This window comes from Trachypithecus francoisi, unplaced genomic scaffold, assembly GCF_009764315.1.
Source record: "Trachypithecus francoisi isolate TF-2019V2 unplaced genomic scaffold, Tfra_2.0 Lachesis_group2, whole genome shotgun sequence".
Classification (NCBI taxonomy): domain Eukaryota; kingdom Metazoa; phylum Chordata; class Mammalia; order Primates; family Cercopithecidae; genus Trachypithecus; species Trachypithecus francoisi.
In genome coordinates, this window is record NW_022681465.1 from 170,223,559 (window position 1) to 170,233,565 (window position 10,007).

A 10,007-nucleotide genomic window follows, 5' to 3' on the forward strand; every position below is an offset into this window, starting at 1 on the left:
AGTTTCTCATGAAACTAGCCAAAATGTGGCCTGTTATTAAGTCAACTTGATATTTATATCTTAAATATTTATGATTATTTCTTTAAAAAGTTGGGAGTGGGGAGATGAAGGAATCATTTGATATAACTTCAGAAGAAATGCATGCTCCTTTTACAGTTCGCTGAAGTCGTATGAAAAAAAGAGAACCCATCAGCTTGTTAATGCCTGTGCCTGCACCCTGAGGATTTCTATTTCAACACTTCCAAATACTGCCCTCTTCTGGCTAGAGAGTGCTTATTATTAGAGTTGTATGAAACGAGCCTGCTTCTGAGAAGAGAAATGGAATGAATGAGGATAGAGACAATGCGATTGTGAGACAACGAAATTAGAAAAAAAAATATGGGAGCAAAAATGGGAAAGGTAGATTTATAAACTTCCTAATCTTTAGGCCCACCCACACTATTCCTGTAGCGGTCATCTTGTCCAGTGATCTCCAGAATGAAAACAGACAAGTCAAACAACTTGTCTGACTTGCCTTAGTACCTGTGGAAAGTTAGGGGCTTGAAAGAAATGAAGCCATAACTGCTCTGATCTTTTTGTTGTCGACAGCCCTATCCTTTCCTGTATACAGACCTTGTTCCTGCCCTTCATCCCTGCTTCAGCTGTTTCTCTGATCTGCTGCCCATTGTTCGTTGGGCTTCCAGATAACCTGCACACACAGCATGGCCACTCTTAGATACCCCAAGAGCCTCCCCTTATAACCCAGCTATGTATGGGTTTTCTTTCTATCCTTCATTGCTAAAAGGTATATGGAATTGCTTCAGCATCTTCTGCATCTGGGTTCCTCAGCTCTCTGGAAAATACTGCATTGGTGATATAAGAGGAAAATGAAGCAAGTAAAAAAAGAGAGGAAGAGAAATAACACCTTTAACTAGAGCGAGTAAAACATTAATATTGACAACTTTTTAAAAGTTGATCCCACGTGCATTTGGATTGCACATTCCATACAGTCTAGAATACTACTATACTTTTCCTCCCCATGGTCAATGTCACTTACCAGCATGTAGGCTGCAGAGCGTCCCACCATGTTTCACTTTACAGCATCTAATGTACATGCGAAGATACATGCTAGTGTTCACCAAGAGGCTGCTTATAGCCAGAGGTGAACACCACAGGTCCTGGAGGACAGCCTGGAGAGCCAAAGGGATTAATGTGTTAGCACATCAATAATGGGCACATTGGTTAGGAAATTGTGGTCTAGAAAATACAACAGATTAAGGCACAGTAACATGCATTATCAAATTATCAGGAAATCCTGTGGACAAACCCAGAGAGTTCCAAAGAAAAACAGGCCAATTAGAGTGGAAACAAAACGTATCCAACCCTGCAATTCATGGAGTATCCCACAGTTTCTATGGGTTTTTTCCTTGGGGTGTCTTCTAGCACCCCTGCTGCCTCTACCTTCTCATCCTTTCAGGGTCAGATCCAAATTCCCTCTGCAGTGAGGTTTTCCTAACAATTTCAGTCCTCCTATCTGCTTTGGCTGCAGGAAGTAGAGCCCTTACAACACCATTTGGTACAATTACACTAAGTCTTGGGTTGTTCATGGATTTTTTTTTTTTTTTTTAAAGACAGGGTCTTGCTCTGCTGTTCACGCTGGAGTGCAGTGGCATGATCATGGATCAGTATAACCTCCAACTCCTGGGCTCGAGAGATTCTCCCACCTCATCCTCTTGACAAGTGGCGACCACCACACTTAACTAATTTTTTAAAAAATTTTTTGTAGAGACAGGGTATGACTTTGTTGTACAGACAGGTCTTGAACTCCTGGGATCAAGTGATACTCCTACCTTGACCTCCCAAAGTGTTGGGATATTTTGTTTGCACATATTTAACCATATATCCGTGTTCTTTGGCCTTCCATGGTCAGATACACCTTTACTAGCCAAGAACAACAACGACAACAACAAAAACCCACCAAGATCCAAACCCTTGTTGGATGATGTCAGGAATCCTAGTTCTCTCCTCAGGTGACTCTGAGGATTTCTGTAGAGGATGCACCTACCTTGGCTGTTGCTTGCCATCTGTTGCTTCAAACTGCTTTTTTGCATGTTTCATAAAGTTTCATCAGCATAGCTAATAATAGGCCAGAGTGAAAAATAAAACTGTACTGAGGGAGTAAGATAATATTCAGAATTAGAATGCAGAAAAGGAACACTTAAAACTTGGTAATAATGACCACTGCTCTTAAGTCTACTGGTCTTATCCCAATGTAGAGTCCCACCTGCTGTCTCATCTCAGTCTATATTGCTGATATGTTGCTATGGCTTATGGTTTCAGTCCCTTCTCATATAGGTGGACGTTCCTCTTGATCTTGTGCTGAGTCCAGAGCTCCAATTTCTTTCTGTCAGACTCCAGACAGAGGACGAAAAACTAATTTACTTCATAATAATTACCCAGAGTTGGAGCTCTTTCCACTCCAAAGGTGGCCATTCGTTATTCACATTCTTTTGCAAAATTGTCTCTCTCATCTTGGCCCCAATGAGACTTCTCATTTATGAGACTAAACCCAAGATTAAACTTTGCATAACAAAACACCCCTAAAAGTGTTTCCTCAAACAAATACATTGATTCTCTCTTCCAAAAAAGAAATGATGCTCCTATGCCTAATATATGAAAATGGCTGCAATTTTTTAAAGTTTCACACTTTTTGTCTTTATTTGCCAAACTTGTCTGGCAAGACAAGTTGTTCTTGATGGCAGGAACAATGCCCAAATATTATTGGTTTTCTGTAAGAGGGAAAGTGGTCCCTAAACAAGAAGCCAGAAATAGATTCATGTTTGAGCTGCTTGGAGACACCATTAATTAGTCCCCCAAATTCTTGTGCACCACTCCTTCCTACGGCTGCAGAAAGAACACAGTTCTCATCCTTTCTTGCACTTAGGCACTACCATGTGGCTGAGATTCAGCCAAGGAATGTTAGTGATATGAGGAGCATTTCTTCCAGATTGGGCCTGTACAAAACTGCCAAATGGTCAACTCCTTGATCTTTTCTTCTGGAAAGGCTGAAAGGAAAGCCCTCCACCTCCCCCACTCCCCCACAACTAGGGCAAGTTTTGAGTGCCTCATATGGAATGTTGAAAATAAAAACTTCATCAGCCTAGGACCCTGACTGATTTTATGAGAAAGGGATAGCTTACTAAACTGCTCACTTGCCCAATGCTCTTTTTAGTGCAAGAAATAATTTTTTATCTTCTTTAAGCCATTATACTCTTTTGATCGTATTTATTGCAGCAACTAGCTTGTCTCAATACAAGCTATAAATGGATACCCTATAGTCAGAGAAGCCCCTACTGAGATGGAAAGTTAGCACAGGTCTGTGTGGTGGGATAAGGCACACCAGTGATTAAGGAGAGGCTCACTCCCTATGCCCTCTCAGCCTCCATTTCAATACTACGTCTAAAATTCCACCACATGGATTTCATTACTTTGGATAAAGACATAATACTTCCAGGAATCTTCTTTTAAAATAACTATCACCTGAAAGAGATAGCACATTCAACCATGATCTTCCATGAATCTATTAGCATAGATGAGTTTCTCAGATGTCTTTGCAAGGAAATACCTAGTGAAAAGTTGACAAAGGGATACAGGCAATAAAATGTTAAAGGGAAGATTAGGGGAGATGAAGGAATATCTTTATCATGGAGCGCTTGAGTTTTTGCTCCAACAGAAACAATGGAGCTGTTTTTACTCCACTGCGCAGAGGTAGGCAGAAGGTGGCAATGGAAACTGCAGAAGAAACCTTGATGGGGAAATTGATGCAGAAGGTTCAAAGACAGGAGATGAGGGCATTGAAGGTAAGTTTGATAATATAGATGAACTCTGGTCCTCCAATCAGGTGCTTTTGAATACCCTTTGTCTACCCTGTAAGCAGTTATTTTGATGGTCCAGGCTACTTTTTAGAGCTGTAAATGTCTCCTTAGGAAAGCCCCAGTGAAAATCTTAAGAGAATTTAGGAATTTGCTCAAAACATATGTGCATTTCCAGAGCTCAGATGTTTTAATTATTTTTCAGTCAGTGCCTTATTGAGAGGTTCCTATAACTGCCTACCATTCCTGATTATGCAGTTATTATCTTCTTTCTGTAGCTAATGGAAAGGAATATGACTTCTAGTACAGACCGGTGGGCAGGGTAAGGCCATGGAGCTATTGGTGCCAATAGTCAATCATCAAATAATTCAACTGCATTTGTCCATTTATTATTACTTTAAAAACAAGTATATACATATGACAGAATCAGCTTTGTGATTAAGAATATTAAAGTCAGTATTTTTCTTTACCATAACATCAGTAATCTGCAACCAAAATTTATATACACTGCAAAATAGTTGTGTATTCAATGGTGGCAAATCTTGGAGCCAGTTTTTAATAAGGGTATCTGCCCCTCCAGAATGTTGTCTAGTTGCTCTCTCACTAAAACAAGCTGTGGAGGTAGCCAGTAACCTTTATGGGCTTGAGAGCTCTATGCCTCTGATCAAGAGGAGATTTTATTGGTCTTACTTTACACCACATAGATGCATCTTGCACTCATTGTCTGTGGTTGCCATAAAAAATTACTACAAACTCAAACAACACAACTGTGTTGTGGCTCAAACAACACAGATATTCACACAGTTCTGTAGGGTTAGAACTTCAGTCCTAGGCTCACCTGTTGCAAAACAATGTGGCATGGCTGCATTTCTTTCTGAGGCTCTGAGGGACCATCTGTTTCCTTGCTCATTCCTGTTCTTAAAATAATTTAGTTTGCCACTTGTGCTTGTGGAACTGAGGCTCTTGTTTCCTTGCTGGCTCTCAACTGAGGGTGGCCTTTAGCTCTGAGGGGCTTCTCTTACTTCTCATACGTAGCTCCCTGCAGCTCAGAACCCGCAACAGTGTTAAACCCTTCTTATGCTGCCATCTCTCTCACCCACCTTTTGCCTTCTTTGACTTTTTAGAACTCATATAAGGTTTCCGCATCTCAGGGTCCATAACTTAATCATATCTGCAAATTTTCTTTTGCCATTTAAGCTCCTGTGTTCACAAGTTTTAGAGACTCTTATCTCACTCACAGTAAACTTATGACCATGCTGGCTTAATTTCATGTTCCTGTAAGTAGGACTGAAAGGCATTGTCAGAGATACCCTGGAATCTTGGGATCCCAGCAACCCCTCCCTGCCATCTTCATCTTCCTTTTAATTAAAAATAGTAGTAGTTGGAATTTAAACCATTCAAATTCAACCTCAGTGGATGTCAACAACTAAGTTTACCTGGATGTAGAGAACATGAGACTTCATTATACTTTTCTCAATGAGTGTATCTGTTTTATAACAAAATTTTAAAAGAACTTAGCAAAAAGGTCAACCATCCTGTGATAACCCAGCAGTGTTTTTCCTGGTATATATTCTCTCCACAGCATCCAGTTTGGCCTCTACTGGAAACTTCACTGATTCTCATTTGCGTGGTTTCCTCCAAGTGCAGAAAAGCTTCGTTTTTCATATCTCATCACAGTGCTCACAGAGAGCAGGCAGGGCTAGCAGAAACAGGCACAGCAGTTTGAGTGGTCCAGACAGTGAGTCAATATGAAAGTCATAAATGATAAGGGAAGTGGGACCATTGCCAGAGGAGGGAAAGGACCTCTCAGGAGTGGGGAAGGAAAGGGCAGGACTTCCCGCTCTGACCTGATATGGGATTTAAGCCATATGAGTTGGTCTCAGAAAGGAGTATAAAGAAGAAGTGCTACTCATGCCAGAAGTAAATGAATACAGAAAGATCAAGTGCTGTTATAAGGTTTGCAAAGGAGAGGACTGGATATTTATTTGCCATATATATATATAGCTTACAAATGGTACTGATTATCAATAGGAGCTTCCTTTTTCATAAAGACTCTCAGACTCGTGTTCCCCAAGCTGTTAGAGCAGTGCATCAGGGAGCCATCCTTGAGACCTCACTTAGAAATACTTGTTAGAGCCGGGAGTGGTGGCTCATAGCTCGCGCCTGTAATCCCAGCACTTTGGGAGGCCAAGGTGGGTAGATTATGTGTGGTCAGGAGTTTGAGACCAGCCTGACCAACATAGTGAAACCCTATCTCTACTAAAAATACAAAATTAGCCAAGTGTGGTGGTGCATGCCTGTAATCCCAGCTACTCGGGAGGCTAAGGCAAGAGAATCGCTTGAACCCGGGAGATGAAGGTTGCAGTGAGCCAAGATTGTGCCATTGCACTCCAGCCTGGGCAACAAGAGTGAAACTGTCTTAAAAAAAGAAAAAAAATACCTTTTAGAAAATACTATGATATATGGAGCCAACAAAGAGTCCAAATAGCCAAGGCATTCTTAAGCAAAAAGAACAAAGCTGAGGGCATTGTGCTACCTGACTTCAAACTACACCACAAGGATACAGTAACCAATACTGTATGGTATTAAAACAGACAAATGGATGAATGAAACAGAGAGAGAGCTGACAAATAAGTCTCCACACTTACAATCATCTGATCTTCAATAAAGTCTACAAAAATAAGCAATGGGGAAAGGATTCCCTATTCAATAAGTGGTACTAGGATAACTGGCTAACCATATGAAAACGATTGAAACCGGACCTCTTCTTTACATCATATACAAAAATCAACTCAAGATGGATTAAAGACTTAAATGTAAAACATAATACTATAAAAACCCTGAAAGATAACCTAGGAAATACCATTCTGGACATAAGACCTGGGAAAGATTTCATGACAAGATGCCAAAAGCAATTACAGCAAAACAAAAATTGACAAATGACACCTAATTAAAAAAGAGTTTCTGCACAGCAAAAGAAACTATCAACTGAATAAACAGAATCTACAGAATGGGAGAAAATGTTTGCAAACTATGCATCCAACAAAGGTCTAATATCCAGAATCCATAAGGAACTTAAACAAAACTATGAGAAAAAACAACTCCATTAAAAAGTTAGCAAAGGACATGAACAGATACTTTTCAAAGCAAGGCATACATATGACAAACAAGTATATGAAAAAATGCTCAGCATCATTTATCATTAGAGAAATGCAAATCAAAATCACAATGAGATACCATCTCACACCAGTCAGAATGGCTATTATTAAAAAGTCAGAAAATAACAGATGCTGGCGAGGTTGCCAAGAAAAGGAAATGCTTATACACTATTGGTGGGAATGTCAACTAGTTCAGCCATTGTGGAAAGCAGTGTGGTGATTCCTCGAAGAACTTAAAACAGAATTTCCATTCTACCCAGCAATTCCATTATTGGGCATATACCCAAAGGAATATAAATCATTTTACCATAAAGACACATACACATGTATATGTTCATTACAGCACTATTCACAATAGCAAAAACCTGAAATCAACATAAATGCCCATCAACAGTAGCATGGATAAAGAAAATGTGGTACATATGCACCACGGAATACTACACAGCCATATAAAAGAATGAGATCGTGTCTTTTGCAGCAACGTAGATGGAGCTGGATGCCATTATCTTAAGTAAACTAATGAAGGAACTGAAAACCAAATACTACATGCTCTCACTTTTAACTGGGAGCTAAACAACAAAAACACATGGACACAAAAAGGGAAACAACAGACACCAGGACCTACTTTAGGGTAGAGGGTGAAGGGAGGCAGGAGGGAGAAGATTTTAAAACACTATCTATCAGATACTGTGCTTATTACCCGGGCGATGAAATAATCTGTGCACTAAACCCCCATGACACACAGCTTACTTATATAACAAATTTGCACATGGATCCCTGAACCTAGAATAAAAGTTTTGAAAAAGGAAATACTATAATGAAGCTACCTAAAGAGCCCCCATAATGGATCTGAGAGATTGACATGCTCACTCAGAGTAAGAGATTTCCCCTCTCCATGCCCCTGACTAGAACATTCTTGTTCAGCCCCCTTCTGGTAGGACGGACACTAAAAGTTTGATGTTAATTGAATGCAAATGAGCATCAAGAGATCCTGGAATTCTTCCTATAACTTTGACTAGAGGGGAATTCAGTTAAACTTTGCTCAGTGCCAAGTAACAGAATGGCGAGGAAATTGCATTGTTGTTGATGCCTGTAACAGCATTACATCCCACACCCACCAATAATGGCCTGGGTTAGTGTAGACTTCCTAGTACCTTCATCTAGTATCTGCTCTTTATAATCTAAAACAGTATCTATGGGAACTATTTCAAGGTTTGAATTCATAGTTCATGGAGGTGCCAAGCATTGTTAAAGAAATTATTTTGAGAGTTACAAAGAGCTGTGCAGATGTGAACACACTGTGGGAGGGACATTGGCAGAGAAGGTGAGTGCTTTCCCATTAATAGAGAGACTTTAATGACTTGCCTTGATCACAGACCAGAACTCTTGGGTTGATGTCATTATAACTGAGCTTGCTCCAGATTTAATTCCATGGAACATTTGTAGGCCAGCTGAGGTGGAGCCATCATGGAATCTCCATACTCAGCACCTTGATGTGTCTCAAGCTGGCTCACAGTTCCTTGTGGATATGATGATTTCTACAAGAGCTTGTTCTTTTCAACCACTTCAAGAACTCACAGACTTAATGCTTCATACACATAAGGATGTTGGGCTTTTAATTTTTATTTTTGTCACGCTCAAAAGTCACTTATTATGACCTGAGTGGCAACTCATTTCATGGGTGAGGCCAGAATTTTTTATATTCCCTGCTACTTGATTTCTGAACATCAGCAAAATGTAGAAGTGTCTTTTGAAAAACCTAACACTGTCCACTTCAAGCTTGTTTTCACCTCAGTCTAAGTTAAACCCAAACCAGCAGCAGAACTGCACATAGGCTAAGATTCCCATTTGCCTTTGTTACTTAAATAATGTACAAAATGTTTCAGATTTGTCAGCTCAATTGTGTTAGTATGGATAATCTTATTAGTGATGAAATCCAGCATACATACAGCAATGGATGAGTGTGGAATTGGAAGTCCAGCACTCCTGAGTTTGCTACCTTCACTATTCCTTAACTCAAGCTCAGTGTGACCTTGAGTTAGCTATTTAGACCAAATATCAGTTTTCTGATCTGTAAAATAAAGATAATGATATCCTTCTGTCGGCTTGACATGAGGTGTATATAATGTAACATATATGAAGCACTTAGCACAGTGCCTGACCCACAGTAAACTCAACATCTATTTGATGTTTTTGTCATTTTGGTTAATAAGGTAAAACAACTAAATCATCAACTATGAGTCATTAAATGCCATGATTTTTCACAATATTTTTATTTGAGGGTATCTAAAGACTTTTAAAAAGTTCATCTCTTGCTTCCTTTGAAGCAGGCAGAAAAAGGAGAAAGATTTGCCCAATTATCCTAACCCAACCCTGTGTAATAAGTAGAAGTATGATCAAAGTATTAGGTAGAATAAATTTGCCTGTGCAATTTGGATGTGACTATGCTGTGTAAAGTCATGAATGTGAGGCTTGCAGGAACCCACTGGATCCAGAATGGCCCTGGAATTCCGCCATAAAATGAACAAAGATCTCAAGCAAAACCACTGGGAGTCCAGGCAAAGCAGCACAGCCTGGGGGAGCAGAATTTCCTGGGCAGAGTCCCTCCCTGACCCTGGCGTCCTCCCAGGAGAGCCCCACCTCGATTAATACACATTCAAGGACTCTAAAATACTAAGCAGTTTCACAACCCACTTACCGTGCATGAGCCTTGGGTGGGGAGGCACAGAACTTTCTGGCAGGCATTTAGACCACAACAATAAAACACCTATAAACCCCTATGACCGCATAAAGAATTCATGCTGGACTTCTAAAGAAGGAGGGAGCTAGCCTCCACCTATTTTGATGAATTGTATTGCAGCAGTCTCCTGACACATGAGGCTGGCAGTGGCTCTGAAATATCTTGTAGCATTTCTTGCCATTTGAAAGCGAGAATGAGTTAGATATGGTTCCGGTACTTTGAGTTCTCAGCGATGTTTTGAATGTCTCTGCTGTTGAA